We start from the raw sequence: 23,205 nt of genomic DNA on the forward strand, positions 1-23,205 counted from the left end.
GGGGAGGGAGGCTATAGACAGGCACAAGGAAACCTTCCAGGGAGCTAGAAGTGTTCTAGAATCTGGATCTTAATCTGGGTGGTGGTTGTACTGTACAGGTGAATATGGATGTAAATATTCACCCAGCTGTATACTTAACATTAACGCATTTTTACCTGCTTTCCTGTTTGTGTATTATGCTTAAGTAAAGCAGAAAAAAGAAAGAAAAAGACATAAAAGGAAGAAAGAACTCACCCTCACTTCTAACACCACTAGAGGACAAATTCTTTTTTTTTTTTTTTAATGTTTCAACTCAAATAGCTCAGCACTGTTAAGAGGCTCGGTTTTGTAATCTGAACATCTACTATGTGGATCTAGAGGTTATCCCCTCGCTTGAAGTTGGTGGTCAGACATCTCCGTTTCTAGACTTGAGCAACATGTGACAGTAAAGGGAAGTGGAAGCCCTGTGTCACTGGTTCAGGAAGAGGGCTATGTTTACATCAACATTGCAACCAATCTTTTTGTTGTTGTTTTTCCTTCCTTTCAGTTTTCACCTTTGTGTCCTTATGCCTGCTTTTCTTTCTTTCTGTATTTTTCTTTCTTTCTTTCTTTCTTTGGCTGCGCATCTTATGGGATCTTAGTTCCCTGACCAGGGATTGAACCCGGGCCCTCCGCAGTGAGAGCGTGGAGTCCTAACCACTGGACCACCAAGGAATTCCCATGCCTACTTTTCTTAGATTGATTTTTCACCCTCCCCACCAAATAGCATACCCTTTAGGGACAGGGGCGGTCTTCAAATTTTCTTCATCCCTGGTCAGTAGCCTACTTTCCCATCTTTTCTAAACGTGTCTGATTAAACTCAATGGTGTATGCTGACATTTTCTTTTATGAGTCTATCCCAGAGACTTACATCCTGTCCCCCTGCCCAAAGAGCCTTCCAGTAGCCTTTACAGCTGCATTCTCGGACTTTATTTGTTTGGGAACAGTGCCTGTGACAATTCCCACTCTCATTAAGACTCCCATCCACACCTCCAGGGAATTCTCCCCATTTTAGTGCTTTCCCACCCTGCCTTCTCCTCAGCAGCTGTTCTGGGTCTAGTGTGCTTCCTTCACCTTCAGCCTTCCTCAGGAAAAAAGAAAACTTAGGAAGAAAGAAGTCATTTATTTCTCAGGAAGGGTTAGTCAGCTGACCAAGTTGTCTGAGGGTCTAAAAGGGGGTGGGGGGATGATCAGAAATACGTAAGTGGAAAGAGAGCAGAAAGCATGAATCGCATTATATTGCCTTCCCTTTTAAATTGAGTAGTTTTAGTTTTTAATCTCTGTAACATCGGTGTGTGTTTCATAGAAGGTACTTAATAAATATTTGCCAATATATGAAAAAGGTGAATGCATGAGACTAAAACTGTACAGTATGATTAAAAAATGACAGGAACTGCAGCAGGAATCAGGGTGCTGAGGACACTTTGTAAGATGCAAATCTGTCGGGCGGTGGGTGCATGGGTGCGTATATCTGTCAAAAGTCATCGCCCTGGACACCCAGCATGTAAATGAAATTGACTTCAAAAAATAGAATCAGGGTGCTGCAGGTACGTGAAGAACGGGGCGATTTTGTAAAGATCCGAGGCCATGTGGTAATGTGAAATGTGCAATATACACAGAAAAGAGAAGAGGGGAGAAGGGAGGCAGAAGGGGAGAGAAAAGAACAGAAAACAAGACCAGACCAGACCCGAGGCTAAACAGTCGGGGTAAGGTCGAGGAGCAGCTGCCGAGTGGCGCTGAAAGGGCGGTTTGGGATTAGTTGCCTAGAACAAAAACCTGCCCTAGAGGCAGAACCCTTGTGGAACATTTTGCATCTCCCTAGAGATGCTTCACATTCAGGAAATTACAGTTTTCTCCGAGGACCGGGGCGGGCGCGCCTGCCGGGCCCCCTCAGCATCTGGCCGGGGGCGGGGCGCAGGCGCGGACGTGCGGGAAGGCACAGCACCCGCGGGGCGGCGTCCTGTCCAGCCCCCGGCCGTGCGTCCCCGCCCCAGACGGTCACTGCGCGTGTGTTTTCCGTCTGTGTCAGCTCTTGGTCTCTTCGTCGGGCCAATTTTGGCCAAGGAGGGAGAGATACCAGTGGGCAGGGCCGAGGCCGGCGGGGGCGGAGGGGTGGCCTTAGAAGAAGGAGAGTAGAGAGCAAGTGAGGGGAAAGGGGGCTTGGAAACTGGATGCGGGGATGTGAGTGCAGGAGAGGGAGAGAGCCGGTACCGAGAGAAGAGGTGATTTAGAACGAATAAGACGCTGAGAAAGACGCTTCAAGATTGGGAGGGGAAAAGCAGTTAAGAATTAACGAAGGCATCAAAGAAGAGCATACACTTGTGTAGGGAAATGGAGAAAAAGCAGGTTGCAGTCAAACGGGGAGTTGTTCGGCGCGCTACCATGGCTGAAGAAGTGCTTGAGAGGAGAAACCAGGAAAGTGGAAAAAACTCTAATTCTGGGACTCTTCTTTTCCTGCCTCATTCATTTTCCCTTCAGTTGAGATGTAAATACATTCCTCTGTTGGTGTTTATCTTTCCCTTTTTGTACCGTGGAGAAAAATAAGCCAGCGCCCCGTTTTAAAAAACGAGGCGATTTATGTATCATGACATTCTGTTTGTGCATTATATTTTAGTTATGAACTTGGTAGTGCCCCTTCATGTAAACCTTTTAGGACTTTGGGTAAACATAATCAGCAAGTAATATATGTGTCTTCAAAACAGCATCTGACATATTGTAGAAAGTTAATCATTAGAAAATTCAACGTGTTCTACTTTAAACACAACTATTGTGCCACATTAAAATCTTAAATTTGCGAAGAAATTAATTAGAACAATCATTTATATTGATATTGTAGAATTATGCAGGATTTTAAAAAATTATGTAGAGATTGACTTTATTTTTTAAAACAGGCTCCCATAGTGTGTTTTAAAATACGACTCAGCAGCAAGCAGTGATAGAAATCAGTAAGTGTAGAATAAGCAAATTAATGATCTAGGTTTAATAATGTGTTCTATTTATAATGATTTATCGAGGGACCTGATTCCACTAAGGTCCTTGTTCTCTACTAGTCTCCGCATCCCATTTCTTCACACATGATTTCATTAGGTAAGTGGGTAATGGAGGTGGTAACATTTTGGCTCCAGTTTCCAACTTTTGTTACTTCCACTTACCAACTGTAAAAAGGAATATTAGAAGACACAGAAATCCCTGGCAACAGTCTCACAGTGCATCACTGTACACTTCAGCCGTCCTTACAGCCCTCTTCCCTATACCATCTTCAGCACTGATATAAAATGCAGTGTGACTGCCACCTTTTTGGGGGTCACAGAAAATGACATGTAGCTAAGGAAGATAGGAAGACTGCGTTTGGAGATCATCCATCAGTCCACTAAGTTAGCCACTCAATTAGCCACTTCTTTTTTTTTTTTTTTTTTAATTTATTTATTTATGGCTGTGTTGGGTCTTCATTTCTGTGTGAGGGCTTTCTCTAGTTGCGGCAAGCGGGGGCCACTGGGGCCACTCTTCATCGCGATGCGCGGGCCTCTCATTATCGCGGCCTCTCTTGTTGCGGAGCACAGGCTCCAGACGCGCAGGCTCAGTAGTTGTGGCTCACGGGCCTAGTTGCTCCGCGGCATGTGGGATCTTCCCAGACCAGGGCTCGAACCCGTGTCCCCTGCATTGGCAGGCAGATTCGCAACCACTGCGCCACCAGGGAAGCCCCGATTAGCCACTTCTTTAATCCAGTCCTGAGTTTTCCCCTCCTTAAAAGAGGGCAGTCTAGGTCAATTATATTTCAAAAAGAAACAAATTATAGAAAAAGAGATTTGTGGTTACCAGAGGCGGGGAGTGAAGGGAGGAGGAACTGGATGAAAGCGGTCAAAAGGTACAAACTCCCAGTTATAAGATAAATAAGCACCAGGACGTAATGTACAACATGATAAACATAATTAACACTACTGTATGTTATATATGAAAGTTGGTACAAGACTAAATCCTAAGCATTCTCATCACAAAAATTTTTTTTTCTATTTTAAAAATGTTTTGTCTATTTAAGATGATCGATGTTCACAAAACTTACTGTGATAATCATTTCATGATGTACACAAGTCAAATCATTATGCCGTACACCTTAAACTTATACAGGGCAGTATGTCACTTATATCTCGATAAAATGGAAAAAATATTTGGAGGGCAGTGCTATGTTCAAAGTAGCTGCTTAGGGATTTAGGTGTGATATTGTGTTGGCCAAAAAGTTTGTTCCTGTTTTTCCATAAGCTCTTATGAAAAAACCCAAACAAAGTTTTTTGCCAGCCCAATAATATCTATACTGTGTTTCTATATAGATAAGTAAAAAGAACAGGTGAACCTATCAGCCCTGGGTGAACCTAGGGAACCAGTTTGGGAGGTCACACTCAACCTTGGTAAGTGTTTTTCCCAGTCCCTATTACGTGGTGTGAGAGAAATTTGGAGAATAATTTCCTATTGCTTGGTCTCCGGCCTTTTGCATCTCCATCTTGGTGGGCCCACTTTGTTGCATTCTCTAACAGGAAGTCCTCAGAGGTTTTTTACTTCTCAGGATGTCTGTATTCCACCCAGATGTATTCCATTCTCTCTCTCTTCACCCTCTCCTCCTGCTGCACTGCTCCATCCCATTCTTTCCCCTGACCTGGGCCTAGTATAACCCTATACTATGGGTTTTTACAACTTTATGGCCTTATTCCTCTTGATTCATCAACTGCCTAACTCGGAAGTTGGCAAACTTTACTGTAAAGCATCGGATACTAAATATCTTAGGCTTTGCAGGCCATAGAGTCTCTGTCATAACTACTCAGCTCTGCCCTTGTATAAATGAATGAGCATGGCTGTGTATAGTAAAACTTTACCTATGGACACTGAAATTTGAATTTTATATAGTTTTTACAAGTCAATGAAATATAGTTCTTATTTTTATTTTTTTCCAAAAATGTAAAAATGTTCTTAGTTTATGGGTGGTACAAAAGCAGGCACTGGGCTCTCCAAATCCATTATTCCTGAAGGATACCCCTCTTTTTTTTTTTTCCTTTTGGTGCTTCTTGTTGACAAAGACAACCCTGATAAGTAGCAGGAGTGTTTCTTCCCTCAGGTAGGCTCCACCTAGGAGGATGTCTGTCTACAGCCACTTATCCTCAGCCACAGACTTACTGCACCCAGCTATGCTTCCTGTTTATGATCAGCTGCTTAAGAAGGGAGGAAGAACAGGCCCCATTTCTAGGTGGAAAAGGGTAGGGGGTGAGAACAGGGAAACACTGGCTATCCTAGCTTTTTCTGAACCTACATTGGCTGTATCTGTCTCTTAATCTACAGGAATATACTATAGTACAGTCAGACAGCTAGTTCTGCCCCAAATCGTGGGTCCTTGAGCAAATTACTTATAGATTTCTCATGGCAAATCAGGATGATAATAATAAATTTAAACTATTGTTGTGAATTGTAAATGACGTAACCTGATAAGAACCAGGCACGTAATAAAAACACCTTCAGTTTATCAAGAACCTCTTACTACCACTATAGAAAAGAATAGTTCTGTGATGATTTGTTTGAACTTCTCCCATGTAATTGGAGAATCTTTGGAAAGTCTTTAGGTTCTTTGAAAGAACTGGGATCTAGGCTTTAATTCATGACCTGCAGTAGCTTCTGTATCTCTGAGCATATGTATTCTGCTATGAAATTAAATAGATACATTTGTTTCTTTTTTTTTTTTTTTTTAATTTGACAAACACTTATGTGACACTTAATATACACTGGCACTATTCTAAGTACTTTACTCATATTAAATGATTTAATTCTCATAATGAATCTTATGAAGTAGACTCTATTATTACCTTCATTTTACAGGTGAGGAAATAGAAGCACAGTGAGGCTAAATGACCTTCCCCAAATCACACAATGCAAGTGTCGGAGCTAGGATTGAAACCCAGGATGCCTGGCTCCAGAATCCATGCTCTTAGCTACACTTGCTTTAAAGGAATTTTTTTTTGAATGCGCTACGCAGCTTGTGAGATTTCAGTTTCCCGACCAGGGATTGAACCCGGGTCACAGCAGTGAAAGCGCTAAATCCTAACCACTAGACCGCCAGGGAACACACCCCCCCACACACAAAAATTTTTTTAATAGAAATAAAAAGTAAAAACGGGGCTTCCCTGGTGGCTCTGTGGTTAAGAATCCGCCTGCCAATGCAGGGGACACAGGTTCGAGCCCTGGTCCGGGAAGATCCCACATGCCGCAGAGCAACTAAGCCCGTGCGCCACAACTACTGAGCCTGTGCTCTAGAGCCCGTGAGCCACAACTACTGAGCCCGCGTACCACAACTACTGAAGCCCGCGCACCTAGAGCCCGTGTGCCACAACAAGAGAAGCCACTGCAATGAGAAGCCCGCGCACCGCAACGAAGAGTAGCCCCCGCTCATCGCAACTAGAGAAAGCTCACACGCAGCAACGAAGACCCAACGCAGTCAAAAATAAAGAAAGAAAATGAATAATTTTTTTTTAAAAAAGTAAAAACATGTACATAACCCCAATCCACTTGAATTTAAGCTCCACGGGAGCAGGGACTGGCAGTTCTCTTACCACCACAATATCCCCAGTATCTAAAACTGGGCCTGGCAACATAGCAGAGCTAAACAAATGCATAAATGAATTAACCCAGATCTATATCCCATTGTGGGCTTTTCAGGCCATTTGTCTTCCTTCCTCATTCTTGCTATCAGTATGTTGATCTGTTTCTGCTTATTAACAGTATCCAGAGGGAGCTGGCCTGAGAATATCAAGCTAAGACTCAAAGCTCTTAAAGGGCCACTCATCAAGAGTATGAAATTTAATGGATTATCTTGTTCCTCTTAATTTTGTAAAAACATGTATAAACTTGTTTATTTACAAGTAGCTTAAAACAGCCATTTACATGTAATTGGAATTAAGTTGGATTAAAAAGTCCACCTGGAACTTAATATTTAAAGAATTTAGACTGTGATTGTAATCAAAGTAACTTCCCCCCCATTTGAACAGTTATAGGATTATAGGGTCAGGCCATCAAAGTCAACACTCGTTGCACACATTTTTGAAATAAGTACACATTCATTCAATAAATCTGCATCCTACCATGGAAGAAGTACTCAGGGCTTTACACCATGGGATTGTGCAGATTCATGTCCAATGGAGAAGGAGAGCCAAAGAGGATGAGGAAAAACAGGACAACAGGGGAGATAAAGATACTGCCTGCATCCCTGGGTAGCATTAGCACGAAATAAATTCCGTTGGAGGAGGGGAGAAGCAGAAGAATAAAGGGTGGGGAGACTTTGGTCAGCTTTGAGTGATGGAACTGGTCGCCACGGAGATTTGGCTGAAGGTCTACGGTCTATGAAGCACGTCTGCACTCTCTTACGTAGCAGCCTCCTAAAAAAACGCGGGCAGGCGGGGCTAACCTACAGGGTAGACACAGACCAGAAGAGATTCTTGGGTTTCTGGGCCCGCCTCATCCAAATATTTCTGTGACTGCCTGATTCAATTTGAGGCTGAAAACAAGAAGTCCGAATGGCCTCAATTACTTGTAAGAAAGTTGTGTAAATTAGGGAAGCCGATTTTTCACTACACAGAAAGACCACATGGCTCTTGTAAAGGAAGCATATGTGGGAGACGTAGAATGGTTACAAGTACAGTGGCCAGAACCCTGGGTGGCACATGCTTGGCACTGGACAAAATCTGTCGTCTGCATACAGTGTGGACAGTTTTAATGAGGAGATCTCATGATTCAAAGTTTAGCTCGAGAGAGCTTTGCTTTTACCGTTTCACAGCTCTTCCTCTTTGAGTTGCTAAAGGCAATGCTAATATATTACCGTGACCAAGTGTATGCGTAAAGGTGAAGATTTTTAGTCTGTTCAGACTACGCCCTGTTCTGAGGATTGGTTTTACTTCTTGCTAAAGTACCTTAGTAATAGAGAGCACCATTCCTGCACTCCTGTAGGACTTTGGACTCTTGCCCTCTCCCCTGCTAGGAGGGAATTAGAGCCCAGACCTTCTCTAAGAGTGGGCGGTGAACCACTGTGAAAGCAGACAATGCCCGAGGTCTCCTCACTACAGTTCATCTGATGACCCAGGGGAGGTCAGATGCTTCTCCTCCCCCTTCTTACACACCCAAGGTTTGGCAGCTCCTTTGGCTGTTTTCTGATCTTGCACTTTTTTGGGGACTGTGGTTAAGAGCTTATGGTCCCCCTACCCCTCAGAAAAGTACACTGAAATACAATATTTGCATACACTTTTAGGGGGTTTGTATACCTGCCTGGTCCATCTTAGAACCCCATATGAATAAACACCACCCTAGAGCTTCAGTAGCTTTTCTCTTCGTATAGAACTTGATGGATTTTTTGGGCGGAGTTGGGCTCACCAAAGTTAAGGAAGACCTCTGCTTAAAGAACATAGACATTTAATTATGAAACGTACTGAAAAGTGACTTTGCTTCCTCCGTCATCAGTAGATTGGCACTTGCTTATGGTGTTTTGAAAAGGTGGATGTGAGTCAGCACGAGCACTTCAGTTATCGCTATTCAGTGGCTGCCTTCCTGTAAATGAGCCAGGCAGGGGTATCCTGGTGATAGTGTCAGACTAATAGTCATACAGAGAAGGAAGCACATTTATAGTTTTAGAGCATTGCTAGAGTAAACTTAAGGAACTCAAAGAAAGCTCTTTGCTTCCTGCAAGCAATAGTCTGTGTTCCCTGTTGGCCCTTGTATAGAAATTGACATTTAAAATACTTGTTTACAATCCAGCAATCACATTCCTTGGTATTTTATCCAAATGAGTTGAAAAGCTGCGTCTACACAAAAACCTGCACGTGAGTATTTATAACAGCTTTATTCATAGCTGTCAAAACTTGGAAGCAACCGAGATGTCCTTCAGTGGGTGAAGAGATAAAATATGGTATACCCGGACAATGGAATATTATTCAGCACTAAAAAGAAATGAGCTATCAAGCCATGAAAAGACATAGAGGACCCTAAAATGCATATTAATAAGTGAAAGTAGCCAATCTGAAAAGGCTACATACTGTATGATTCCAACTATATGACATTCTGCAAAAGGCGAAACTGTGCAGATAGTAAAATGATCACTAGTTGCCAGGGATTGGGGGTGGGGGATGGGTGGGGGGGAGGGATGAACAGCTGGAGGTCTTTTAGGGCAGTGGAACTATTCCATATGATACTGTAATGATGGGTGATTGGTCCAAATTTGTAAAATGTTCAAGACCAAGAGTGAACCCTAATGTAAACTATGGACTTCGGGTGACTAAGGTATGTCAATGAATGTTCATCAGTTGTTAACAAATGTACATACTAATGCAAGATGTTAATAATACGGAAGGTGAGGAAGTATATGGGTACTTTCTAAGCAATTTTTCTGTAAACGTGAAACTGCTCCCCCCAAATAAAACCTATTAATTTTTAAAAAATTGATTTATATGTCACTCTCCACCCCCTTCCATGAGACCGTAAAGGCAGGAACCATATCTTTTGTATATGTATATTGCCAGAAGCTGGGGAAAACAAGGAGAGTGTTCTATTATTAGTGCACTATTATCAGTGAGTATCCTAACGATATCTCAGACTTCACATGTCTAAAACAAAACTCTTGATTTGACCCCTCCTCTCTCTGTTTTCCTGACTGAACTAAATGGCAACTCCAGTTACCCAGGCCAAAACCCTTAGGATCATTCTTGACTCCTTGTTTTTTTCCTCACGCCCAACATCCAGTTAGTTACTCCTGTTGGTTGTATCTCGAAAATATATTTCAAATACAACGACTCACTACTGCCACTACTACTGCCGTCGTCCAAGCCCTCATCATTTCTCAGCTGGACCAGTGGCCTCCCAGTTGGTCTCTGTTTCCACTCTTGCTCTCCTCTCTCATCTTCTCCATTCAACAGCAAATACATTTTTAAAAACATAAATCAACTAAGGTTACTCCTTCACCCCAAAACCTAAAATGGCTTTGTAGCTTCCTGGCTTCCTGTCACATTTAGAATACAATCCAGGATCCAAGCCATCCCTTACCATGCCCCTGCGTGATCAGACTCCTGCTTATCTCTCCAACAGCTTCTCCATCCTCTCTGCCCCTGGTTCACCACACTCCTGCCCCTCAGTCTTTGGGCACCAGGCCAAGAGCACATCCTTCGCTTGGTGTCTTTGTGTTTGAAATGCCTTCCGTTTGGAACGGTCTTCTCACACATGCTCCCAAGAATTGCTCCCTCACGTCATTCAGGGTTCTGTTCAAATGTCATCTCTACTGAGATCTACCCTCAGCAGCCTGCCTTAAATAACCCTCCTCCCCAACTCTTTATTACCGTACCTTGCTCATATATTCTCCCAAGTGCTCCCTTATCATTACTTGACATTATGTATTTGTGTGTTTGTTTGCTGTCTGTTGTAGTAGTCTGCTAGGGCTACCATAACAAAATACCACACACTGGGTGGCTTTTTTTTTTTTTTTTTTCTGGCCACTCCACACAGCAGCATGCGGGAATCTTGGTTCCCCGACCAGGGATCGAACCTGTGCCCCCTGCTTTGGGAGTGTGGAGTCTTAACCACTGGACCTCCAGGAAGTCCCTGGGTGGCTTAAAGAGCAGAAATTTATGTTCTCACAGGTCTGGAGGCTGGAAGACCAAGATCAGGGCTGGCTTCTCCTGAGACCTGTCTCCGTGCAGGTGGCTGCCTCCTTGCTGTGTCCGTAAAAGGCCTGTCCTCTGTGTGCGCGCCCCTGGTGTCCCTTTCTCTTCTTATAAGAACACTAGTCACGTCGGATTACGTCACATTCTTACGACTTCGCTTAAGCTTAATCACCCCCTCAAAGGCCCTGTCTCCAAAGACAGTCACGTTCTAAGGTACTGGAGGTTAGGGGTTCAGCATGTGAATTTTAGGAGGACACAGTTCAGTCTGTAACACCCCACCCTCTGGCCCCCCCAAATTCATGTCCTTCTCTCATGTAAAGTACAATTACCTCCACCCTAACAGCCCCCAAAGGCTTAACGCATTCCAGTATCCATTCCAACTACAAAGTCTCATCTGAATATCATCCAGATCAGGTGTGAGTGAGACTCGAGGTATGATTCAACCTGAGGCAAAATTCCTCTCCAGCCATGAACCTCTGAAAGCAGACACGTTATTGTGCTTCCAAAATGCAGTGGTAGGACAGACATAGGATAGATAGTCCCATTCCAAAACGGGAGAAATCGGAAAGAAGGAAGGGGTCAAGAGTCCCAAACAAGTCCAAAACTTGGCAAGGTAAATTCCATTAGATTTTTTTCCCTTTTGTTTCTTATTGTGGTAACAAACACATAACATAAAATTCACCATCCTAACCACTTTTAAGTGTACAGTTCAGTAATGTTAAGTATATTCATATTGTTGTGAAACAGATCTCCAGAACTTTTTCATCTTGCAAAACTGAAACTCTGCACCTGAAACTAACACACCGTTGTTAGTCAACTATACTTCAATAAAATTAAACAAAAACAAAAACAAAAACCTGAAACTCTGTACCCATTAAACCACAGGTCCCCTTTTCTTTCTCTCACCAGCTATAGGCAACCACCATGCGACTTTCTGTTTCTATGAGTTTGACGACTTTAGACACCTCATTTAAGTGGAATCATACAGTGTGTTTTTTGACTAATTTAGTTCAGTTAGCATAATACCCTCAAGGTTCATCCTGTTGTAGGATGTGACAAGATTTCCTTCTTTTTTAAGACTGAATACTATTCCATTGTATGTATACACCACAGTTCATTTATCCATGCGTCCACTGATGGACAGTTGGGTTGCTTCATCTTTGGCTATTGTGAATAGTGCTGCTGTGAACATGGGTGTGCAGATACCTCTTTGAGCCCTTGCTTTCAATACTTTCAGTACCTAGAAGTTTTTAATCTTTTGAGGAACTGACATACTGTTTTCCATAGCAGTTGCACTATTTTATTATTCCACCAATGGTGCACAATAGTTCCAATTTCTCCACATCCTCACCAACACTTGTTATTTTCTGGGGTTTTTTGTTTGTTTGTTTTGATGGTAGCCATCTTAATGAGTGTGAAGAGATATCTCATTGTGGTTTTAATTTGCATTTCTCTGATGATTAATGATGTTTAGCATCTTTTCATATGCTTGTTGGCCATTTTTATATCCTCTTTGAAGAAATGTCTGTTCCTGTCCTTTGCCCATTTTCTAATCAGTTTATTTGATTATTTTGTTGATGAGTTCTTTATGTAATCTGGATATTAACCCCTTATCAGATATATGATTTGCAAATATTTTCTCCCATTCCATAGGTTGCCTTTTCACTCTGTTATTGTGTCCTTTGATGAGCAAAAGTTTTTAAGTTTGATGTAGTCCCATTTGTTTATTTTTGGTTTTGTTGCCTGTGCTTTTGTTGTCATATCCATGAAATCAATATTCCATTAAATTTTAAGTCTCAAAAATAATTCTTATGGCTCAGTGCTCTGACCTCCAGGCCCACTGAGGTGGCCCTGTTGCTCCCTCAGCCCTGGCCACTGGCCTGACCCACTGAACCTGAGGAGGAGAGAGCCTTGCCTTGATGGCCTGTGTGCGCTAGGTCTGTGGTGGGAGTGGCAGCTCTCTGATATCATTCCCATGATATCACAATGAATCAGGGTCATTCTTCCCTTAAAGGATAACACATGTTGATAGATCTATTGCCCTATCCTGTAGAATCTCAGAAGTCTGATAGCCTTCCTTCAATTTGTCTTATCTCTTCACCTTTTAGTCTAGTCTGGCAGTGTTTCTGCTGGTGTAACACCAACTCTATTGCTAGATTCTGCTGAGATGGCTGATTAAACCCAGGAATTTCACTCCTAATCCCTTTATCAAATGATTTTCCAGCCATACCCATGGTGTCCTCTCCAGAGCAAGCTTTCTTGTTTTTTGCCATATGGATAGGCTGAGAATTTTCCAAATCCTCAATTTCTGGTTCCTTTTTGCCTAACAATTCCTCCTTCAATTTATTTCTCTCCTCTCACATTACTATAAGCAGCGAGGGGAAATCATACCTTTAACAGTTTGCTTAGAAATCTCCTCAGCTAAATATCCTATTTTATCACAAAGTTTACTTTCCACAAAACACTAAAACACAATTCCACCAAGTTCTTTGGTACTTCATAACAAGGAGCAACTTTCCCCCAATTTTCAATAACATGTTCCTCATTTCCATCTGAGACTTCACCAGAATCGCCTTTATCATTCATACTCCTACCAACAATTTCTTCCAGGTGATCTAGGCTTTTTCTAGCGTGTGTCTCAGAACTCCTCCAGACTCTACCCACATTTTTAGGTATTTGTTATAGCAGCACCCCACTTCTTGGTACCAAAATCTGTATTAGTCAGGGTTCTGCAAAGAAACAGAACCAATAGAATGTGTAAATACAGGTTTTCCCAGTTATCTGGAAGTACAGCCTTCCTATGAAACCTTTCTTAAGCTGAAATGGCACAAAACAAAGAGGCAATTACCTTAGGACACATCTTGCTAACGGGTGCACAAAATAAATCAAGATAAAGCAGAGATGCTCAGAGTCGTAGTTCAAAGCTATGGCAGCTTGACGCTGAAATGCTGAGTGTAGATCCTGGGGAAGGAACTTGCAGGACCACTCTCAAAGCTGGGGCTGGGTGCGGTCTCTATAATGGCTCGTTGCAAAACAAATGCTTACTTAACGCTGTTTTCACTTTTCACCTTTTTCCCTGAAAGTGAAAATCCTCTTCCGATTTCTTTTGGTTAGTGAAAACAGGTACTAATGTTTGTATATCTTTCATGAAAGTGAAGTGGCGTAAAGCGTACTTTCGAAAAGCAGGGGATACTTGTATGTAGAAAAAGATTTTTTTTTGAGGGATTTGTTCATGTGATTATAGAAGTTGGCAAGTCCAAAATCTGCAGGGTGGGCTGGCAAGCTGGAGACCGAGGAAGAGCCAATGCTGCAGTTCAAGTACAAAGGCCATCAAGCTAGAGCCCCAGGAAAGCTGGTGTTGCAGTTGAAGTCCGAAACAGTCTGCTGGTAGAATTCTTCTTGCGGGGGACTGGGTTGGGTTGGGGAGGAAGGTGTCCCTTCTTTGTTCTTTTTAGGTCCTCAACTGATTAGACAAGGCCTGCCCACATTATGGAGGACAACCAGCTGTACTCGAAATCCATCACTTAAATGTAAATCTCATCCCAAAACAACCCCCTCTTTCCATCGCCGGCCGCCGCAACGAGAGGAGGTGCCACCATGTCCGCGCATCTGCAATGGATGGTCGTGCAGAACTGCTCCAGCTTCTTGATCAAGAGGAAGTGGCAGATGTACGGCCCCGAGCCCAATAACCTGAAGGCCCGCAACTCCTTCCGCTACAATGGGCTCATTCCCCGCAAGACTGTGGGCGTGGAGCCGGCGGTGGCCGGCAAAGGGGTCGTGGCGGTCACGAAGCAGAGATCCAGCCCGCGAAAGCTGGCCACTTCCTACGTGCGGACCAGCATCAACAAGAACGCCCGGGCCACCCTCACCAGCATCCAGCACATAATCCGAAACAAGTAGCGCCCGGATTTGCGCATGGCCGCCCTCTGCAGAGCCAGCAACGTCCTGCGCAGCCAGAAGCCTGTGATGGTGCCGAGGAAGCGGACCCGTCCCACCAAGAGCTCCTGAGCGATCTGTCCCCTTCCCCACAGCAATAAAGCTGTCAGCCGGGGGGGAAACAAAACAAAACAACAACAACAAAACACCCTCACAGAAACATCCAGAATAATGTTTGACCAAATACCTAGGTATGGTGGCCCAGCCAGGCTGGCTCATAAAATTAACCTTTCACAGGCCTTCTACATTAAATTTTAAGCTCTGTGAGGAGAGGGACATTGTCTTAGCGACGTTCGTATTGCTTGTGCCTAGAACTGTAGCTAGCATGCAGTAGGTATTCAATAAACAGTTGATGAAAAATGCATAAATGACTGACTAAATGACTGTTTGCTAGGGCTTTAGAGTTTTTCGGGTTTCCTTCCACTTGCATTATCTGATTTCTTTATCCCAAAAATTCTTTGAGCTGGGTATTATAACTTGCAGTTAAATACTGAAATTGAGGGCTTCCCTGGTGGCGCAGTGGTTGAGAGTCTGCCTGCCAATGCAGGGGACACGGGTTCGAGCCCTGGTCTGGGAACATCCCACATGCTGCGGGGCAACTGGGCCCGTGAGCCACAACTACTGAGCCTGCGCATCTGGAGCCTGTGCTCCGCAACAAGAGAGGCCGTGATAGTGAGAGGCCCGCGCACCGCGATGAAGAGTGGCCCCCGCTCGCCGCAACTAGAGAAAGCCCTCGCACAGAAACGAGGACCCAACACAGCCATAAATAAATAAAATTAAATTAAAAAATACTGAAATTGAGATATAGAGATGTTAAAGGACCAGTTCAAACGTCTAAACTCTTCATGTTCCAGAGGTGGGACTCAGATTTCACTCTTTTGACTTCTAATCCTCTGCCCAGTCAACTACACGACACTGTAATTATTCTCTTACCTTACCTATTCGTCCTAGTGTTGATAATAAGAGGAAATAGGTAACTTAATAGTGCCAAGTCTCTGCTGGGTGATAAAAAAGGGTAAACAGTGAGTGAAGAGGATATTCGTGTTCCTGCCCAAGGCAGCACAGTAAGGGGAGGTGTCAGAGAGGAGCTCCTGCTTCAGTGGTGGGTGATCATTTCAGGGGAGAACTAAGACGCTCAGCAAGGAGAGAGAGTCTTGGCTCTAATCCTGGAAGAAGACCAGCTATGAAAACACTGGAGAGGGTCTCTGTATATAGAAACCCAGAGGTTTTTCTCTGTGCTGCTTATCTTTCAGAATTAGTCTAGCCTGTCACTCCGCAGGTGGGACGGAGCAGGATGACACAAGATTTCATCATGCTACTCAAAACAGCATGCAGTTTTAAACTTATGAATTATTCCTGGAACTTTCCACTTAATATCTTTGGTGGGGTGTCTGTTGGCATTGGGGAGAGTTTGGGGCTGAATTGTGGGCAGTTGTTGTATAAGGTAGTGGTTTTTTTTTTTTTTTTTTTCTTGGTTTGAATTGTGACATAGACACTCACTTCCCCCTCTTAGTAACCTGGTTCTTCCTTTTTCTTCAGCTCTGCCTTTGTCAATTATAATGATCTATTTACCTTCCTAGCTATTGTTTAGAGCATATTCTGACATTATTATTGATTATTAGCAATAAGTATAATAAACATGATGCTATGGTATTGTAGAATCAATTTAATTTCTGCCAAGTATTAAAAAGTACTTGATCCAAGGAGTTTCCTAGTGGCTAGGACTCCGCACTTTCACTGCTGTGGGCCCAGGCTAAATCTCTGGTCGGGAAACTAGGATCCCACAAGCCGTGGGATGTGGCCAAAGGAAAAAAAAAAAAAAAAGTACTTGATCCAAAAAAAATTACGTCACATTGACGACAGACTTAAAAGCATGAAATGAAGTTTCTGAAGAGACAGTACTAAATAAGGGCATATGTTCAAAGAAGTTTGGGGTATGGTATTAAACATGTTTAATGAACATTAAAGTTCATTGTTGTTTTCATAAGACATTCTTACGAATTAATTGTTCAATAGAAATTAATAATTGAATTTCATTAAAAAATTGACAAGGAGCAAGCCTAGTTGACTGATTAGGTAGGGCTTAAAAGGTGAGTTGTGTTGGTGAAATTGACAAGAGACAGGTTATAAACTTTTAGTTGGCATTGTGGTTTACCAATAAGAATTAAGAGTTTATGTCCAATCAGTACATTCTCTTCCATACAGAACTGTCTGCCTCCAAAGTGAAATTATTTAATTCCTCCAAAATGCTCTAAATAATGAACTGTGCCAAGCACTGAGAGGGTGATGGAAATGGTGTTGGAGGAAGAGATATGAAATGAAATGAGCACAGCCTCTGCTTTCAAGATTGGAGAAAATTGCTTGTATAGGGAATTGGTAATTTTTTTTAAAGATTTTTTTTTTTTTTAGAGCAGTTTGAGGTTTAACGCAAAATTAAAAGGAAGGTACAGAGATTTTTTCCCATACACCCTCTTCCCCCACAAATGCATAGCCTCCCCCATTATAAACATCTCCCACCAGAGTGGTACACTTGTTACAATTGATGAATGTACATTGCCACATCACAATCACCCAAGATCCAGACTTTACATTACGGTTCATTCTTGGTCTTGTACATTCTATGGATTTGGGCAAACGGATAATGACATGTATCCATCATTACAGTATCATATAGAATATTTCCACTGCCCTTAAAAAACTCTGTGTTGCAACTATTCATCCCTCCTCTCATCACCCACTCTCAACCACTGGCAACCAGTGATCTTTTTACTGTCTCCATGGTTTTGCCTTTTGCAGAAAGTCATAGAGTTGGAATTATACAGTATGTAGCCTTTTCAGATTGGCTTCTTTATTTTATTAACATGCATTAGGGATGCATTAGGGGAGGATCCTTAGATCCTTCATGTCTTTTCCTGGTTTGATAGCTCATTTCCTTCTAGTGCTGAATAACATTCCATTGTCTGGATGTACCACAGTTTGTTTATACATTCACCTGTTGGAGGATATCTTGATTGCCTCCAAGTTTTGGCAATTATGAGTAAAGCTGCTATAAACATCTGTGTGCAAGTTTTTGTGTGGACATAAGTTTCAACTTCTTTGGGTAAATACCAAGGAGTGAGATTGCTGGATTATATGGTAAGAGTATGTTTAGTTTTGTAAGAAACTACCAAACTGTCTTCCAAAGTGGCTGCACCATTTTGCATTCCCACCAGCAATGGATGAGAGTTCCTATAGCACCGCATCCTTGCCAGCAATTGGTATTGTCAGTGTTTCAGATTTTGACCATTCTAATCAGTGTGTAGTGGTATCTTATCGTTGTTTTAATTTGCATTTCCCATATGACATATGAGTGAGTGGAGCATCTTTTCAAATGCTTATTTGCCATCAACATATCTTCTTTGGTGGGGTGTCTGTTAAGGTCTGTAGCCTATTTTTTTTTTAATTTATTTATTTAATTTATTTATTTTTGGCTGCGTTGGGTCTTCATTGCTGTGTGCGGGCTTTGTCTAGTTGCGGCAAGCGGGGACTACTCTTTGTTGCAGTGTGCGGCCTTCTCATTGAGGTGGCTTCTCTTGTTGCACAGCACGGGCTCTAGGCGCTGAGGCTTCAGTAGTTTTGGTGCGTGGACTCAGTAGTTGTGGGATTCGGGCTCTAGATCGCAGGCTTAGTAGTTGTGGCGCACGGGCTTAGTTGCTCCACGGCATGTGGGATCTTCCCAGACCAGGGCTCGAACCCGTGTCCCCTGCATTGGCAGGCGGATTCTTAACCACTGCGCCACCAGGGAAGCCCTGGCCTATTTTTTAATCAGGTTGTTTGTTTTATTATTGTTGAGGGTTTTTTTATGATTAAAGAACATTTAGTTGTGTTCTTGTTGAGTTTTAAGAGTTCTTTGTACATTTTGGACAATGGTCCTTTATCAGATGTGTCTTTTGCAAATATTTTCTCTCAATCTGTGGCTTATATTCTCATTCTCTTGACAGTGTTTTTACAAAGCAGAAATTTTTAATTTAATAAAGCCCAACTTATCAATTATTGCTTTCATGGATTGTGCCTTTGGTTCTGTGCCTAAAAAGTTATCTCTATATCCAAGGCCATCTGGGTTTTCTTCTCTGTTATCTTCTAAGAGCTTTCTAGTTTTCTGTTTTATATTTAGACCTATGATCCATTTTGAGTTAATTTTTGTGAAAGGTGTAAGGTCTGTGTCTCGATTAATTTGTGTGTGTGTGTATGTCCTGCTGTTCTAGCACCATTTGTTGAGGAGACTGTCTCTGCTCCATGTTGTTGCCTTTGTTTCTTTGTCAAAAATCATTTGACTATATATATTCATGTGGTTCTATTTCTGGGCTCTCTATTCTGTTCCATTGATCTATTTGTCTATTCCTTCACCAGTACCACAATGTCTTGATTATTGAAGCTTTACAGTAAGTCTTGGAGTTGGGTAGGTAGTGTCAGTCCTCCAACTTTTTTCTTCTTTTTCAGTATTGTGTTGTCTATTCTGGGTCTTTTGCCTCTTCATATAAACTTTAGGATTTTTTTTTTCTTTTAATTTATTTTTGGCTGCGTTGGGTCTTTGTTGCTGCACACAGGCTTTCTCTAGTTGCGAATGGGGGCTACTCTTTGCTGCAGTGTGTGGGCTTCTCATTGCAGTGGCTTCTCTTGTTGTGGAGCACGGGCTCTAGGCACGCAGGCTTCAGTAGGTGTGGCATGCAGGCTCAGTAGTTGTGGCTTTCTGGATCTAGAGGGCAGGCTCAGTAGTTGTGGCACATGGGCTTAGTTGCTCCGCGGCATGTGGGATCTTCCCAGACCAGGGCTCAAACCCGTGTCACCTGCATTGGCAGGCAGATTCTTAACCACTGCACCACCAGGGAAGCCCCATATAACTTTAGAATCACTTTTTCAATATCCAAAATCTAACTTGCTGGGATATTGATTGGGATTGCATTGAATCTATAGATCAAGTTGATAAGAACGGACATCTTGATAATATTGATTCTTCCTATCCATGAACATATACTACCTCTCCATTTATTTAGTTCTTTGATTTCATTCATCAGAGTTTTGTAGTTTTCCTCATATAGTTCTGGTGCATATTTTGTTAGATTTTTATCTAGTTACTTACTTTTTTGGATGCTAATATAAATGGTATTGCTTTTTAAATTTCAAATTCCACTTTTTTATTTCTCATATATAAGAATGTGATTGGCTTTTGTATATTAACCTTGTATCTTGCAACCTTGCAATAATTGTTTATTAGTTATAGAAATTTTTTTGTGAATTCTTTTGGATTTTCTGCATGGACGATCATGTCACGTTCAAGCAAAGGCAGTTTTATTTCATCCTTGTCAATCTATATACCTTCTATTTCCTTTTCTTGTCTTGTTACATTAGGTAGTACTTCTAGAACAATGTTGAATAGGAGTTGTGAGGGGAGACAACCTTAACTTGTTCCTGATCTTAGTGGGAAAGCTTTGAGTTTCTCAACCATTTAAGTATGTTGTTAGCTACCTGTTTTTTTTTGTTTTGTTTTTTTTTTGTAGATGTTCTTTATCAAGTTAAGAAAGTTCTCCTCTGTTCCTACTTTACTTAGAGTTTTTATCATGGTAGGTTTTGGATTTTATCAAGTACTTTTTCTGTATCTATTGATATGATCATGTGATTTTTCTTTTTTAGCCTGTTCATGTGATGGATTACATTGATTTTCAAATACTGAGCAGCTTTGCATACCTGGGATAAATCCCAGGTGGTCATGATGTATGATTCTTTCTATTCATTGTTGTATGAAATTTTGGTAATATTTTCTTAAGGATTTTAGTATCAACGTTCATGAGAAATATTGGTTTGTAGCTGCCTTTTCTTGTAACGTCTTTGTCTAGTTTTGGTATTAGGGTAATGCTGGACTTATAGAATGAGTCTGGAGGGAATTAATCATCTTAGTGGTAAGTAATATCAAACTTTAACCACCTATTTCCATCATCAAATGAGTATTTTTGTTTAAGAAATACAGGCCACTATTCTTTTTTTTATTAATTTTTATTGGAGTGTAGTTGCTTTATAATGTGTTTGTTTCTGCTGTACAGCAAAGTGAATCAGCTATACAGGCCACTCTTCTTTTGTTTGTTAACATATCCTTTTTAGAGACAGTCAGGATATAAATACAATTAAAACTATGTTCAGTCCTAGTCAAATCCTGAGAAATTACTCTCTGGAAATTACCATTTATTTATTCAATTCTCTCAAAAATATTTATTCATCACTTTTTCAGATATTCAGAATATATTAAGTAGTACACACAATAATATGGTATGGTAATAGACTTGTATATGCTAAATAAACTTAGAAAGTACAGTAGTCCCCCTTTATTTGCTTTTTTCCTTTCTGAGGTTTCAGTTACCCATGGTCAACTGCAGCCTGAAGGTATTAAATAGAAAATTCCAAAAATAAACAGTTTGTAAGTTTAAAATTGTGTGCTGTTCTGAGTAACATGATGAAATCTTGTGCTGTCCACCTCCGTCCCACCCAGGGAATGAACCATGCCTTTGTCTATCATATGCACACTGTATACACATATGTATGTATATGAAAGAGCATAGTATACAGAGGGATTGGTACTATTCACAGTTTTAAGCATTCACTGGATGTCTTGGAACATATCTCCCACAGATAAGGGGGATTACTATACCAGGTTTAAAATTAACAACAGACCTAAACATATAAAAAGAGATGTTCTAAGACATAAAATATTGACCAAAAGCATACATTTCAAGACACCTATTTAGATTAGGAGTAAAGGCTGTAACATTAACAAGTAAGGATAGCAAATCCTCAACAGTATGTGCTTACCAGTAAAGCAGACTAGCCTATACTATTACTAGAGTTTTTATTTGTTTGTTTGTTTGTGTTTTAATGTCAAACAGAGAGAGCTGGTTGACTGATTAGACAGAGATTCAGAGATGGATGGTGCCATCTAAACAGACAAAAAACTGATTTTACATTTTTTATATTGGCTTTATGCTTTATAAGTTAAAAAGCTTCAAGGATGCTAGTATAGTTGTGATCTTTGAATACTTTAAGAAATGATTCTTGGGAAATAAAGGAACTTGGATCACCTTAAACCAATTTTATGAAGTCCCACCCACCTACATCCCTAAAATAATTTTCTTATCTAAGGGGCCTTCTTTTGAGACTTCTATGAATCACTACGTTTATCTTTTCTATAATCATGTTATATAATTTACTAATTAAGTTATAGCTTGTTTAGATATTCAGCAGTCCTAAGGATATACATAGGTATTTTTGAGATAGATTATGGCACAAAGGAAATTATATCTACTTAGATCTTTTTTCTGGGAATGTTTTACAAAGGGGAAGAGATACTGGTTATTTTAGTATGACCAGGAGTTAGCCAGTTGCAAGGATATTCAAGATAGAAGAGTACAGGGCTTCCCTGGTGGCACAGTGGTTGAGAATCTGCCTGCCAATGCAGGGGACACGAGTTCGAGCCCTGGTCTGGGAGATCCCACATGCCGCGGAGCAACTAGGCCCGTGAGCCACAGCTACTGAGCCTGCGCGTCTGGAGCCTGTGCTCTGCAACAAGAGAGGCCGCGATAGTGAGAGGCCTGCGCACCGCGATGAAGAGTGGCCCCCGCTTGCCGCAACTAGAGAAAGCCCTCGCACAGAAACAAAAATCCAACACAGCCATAAATTAATTAATTAATTTTTAAAAAAAAGATAGAAGAGTACAAAAGAATGCGTCTCCAATAGAAGCATGATGTAATGGACTCAATTGTCTCTCCAAAATTCATGTTGAAGTCTTAACTCCCAGTACCTCAGAATATGATTGTATTAGGAGAGACAGCCTTTAAAGAGGTTATGGAGTTAAAATGAGAGTCTCAGGGTGAGCCCCAATCCAGTTTGACTGATGTCCTTATAAGAGGAAATTTAGACCCTCAAAAAGAGTTAACCAAGGATGCATGCACACAGGGAAAAAGGCTGTATGAGGACACAGCAAGCAGCAGGCATCTCCAAGTCAAGGAGAGAGGCCTCTGGAGAAGCCAAACCTGTCAACACCTTGATCTTGAACTTCCAGCCTCCAGAACTGAGAGAAAATACATTTCTGTTGTTTGAGCCACCCAGTCTGGTGTAATGTTATGGCAACCTCTGATGTTTTTTTTTCCACACCACCAAGCAATTCTCCAATTCTCAGCTGACACTAACTGGGTACCCTACCAATTTAACTGAATTCTGACACTGTCTACTTGATCCTAGCATCACATCCTGGTGCCGAAATCTTGGCCTCTGTGCACCAGTGCCAAATGGAATTTCAGAGACAGACTTTTGGGTGAAGTAGAAAAGAGTAGCTTTGCTGCTTTGCCAGGCAAAGGGGGTCACAGTGGGCTCGTGCCTCAAAAACTGTGTGTCCCAACCTAGGGGGATTTGGTGAGGAGTTTTATAGCAATGCTTCAAGGGTGGAGTTGCTGATAAAGGATCAGGGTGTGTGCAGGGCCTGCATCCCTTAATCTGGCCTCAGATTGTCTCCTGATGACCTGTGGTTCTCGAGGATATAAAACTGTGACCTCCT

General features: G+C 41.7%; 1 protein-coding gene and 1 pseudogene across 2 annotated transcripts in view; both read left to right on the top strand.

The window, feature by feature from the left end:
- Positions 1-23,205, top strand: part of SLC2A3 (solute carrier family 2 member 3) — an 80,405-nt gene that overhangs the window by 31,942 nt on the left and 25,258 nt on the right. The gene's annotated exons all lie outside the window — the stretch shown is intronic.
- Positions 14,231-14,736, top strand: LOC309608792 (large ribosomal subunit protein eL28 pseudogene; annotated as a pseudogene). Its single transcript has one exon. The product of its transcript is annotated as a large ribosomal subunit protein eL28 pseudogene (transcript).

Source organism: Balaenoptera borealis (assembly GCF_965194805.1).
Source record: "Balaenoptera borealis genome assembly, chromosome: 13".
Taxonomy (NCBI): domain Eukaryota; kingdom Metazoa; phylum Chordata; class Mammalia; order Artiodactyla; family Balaenopteridae; genus Balaenoptera; species Balaenoptera borealis.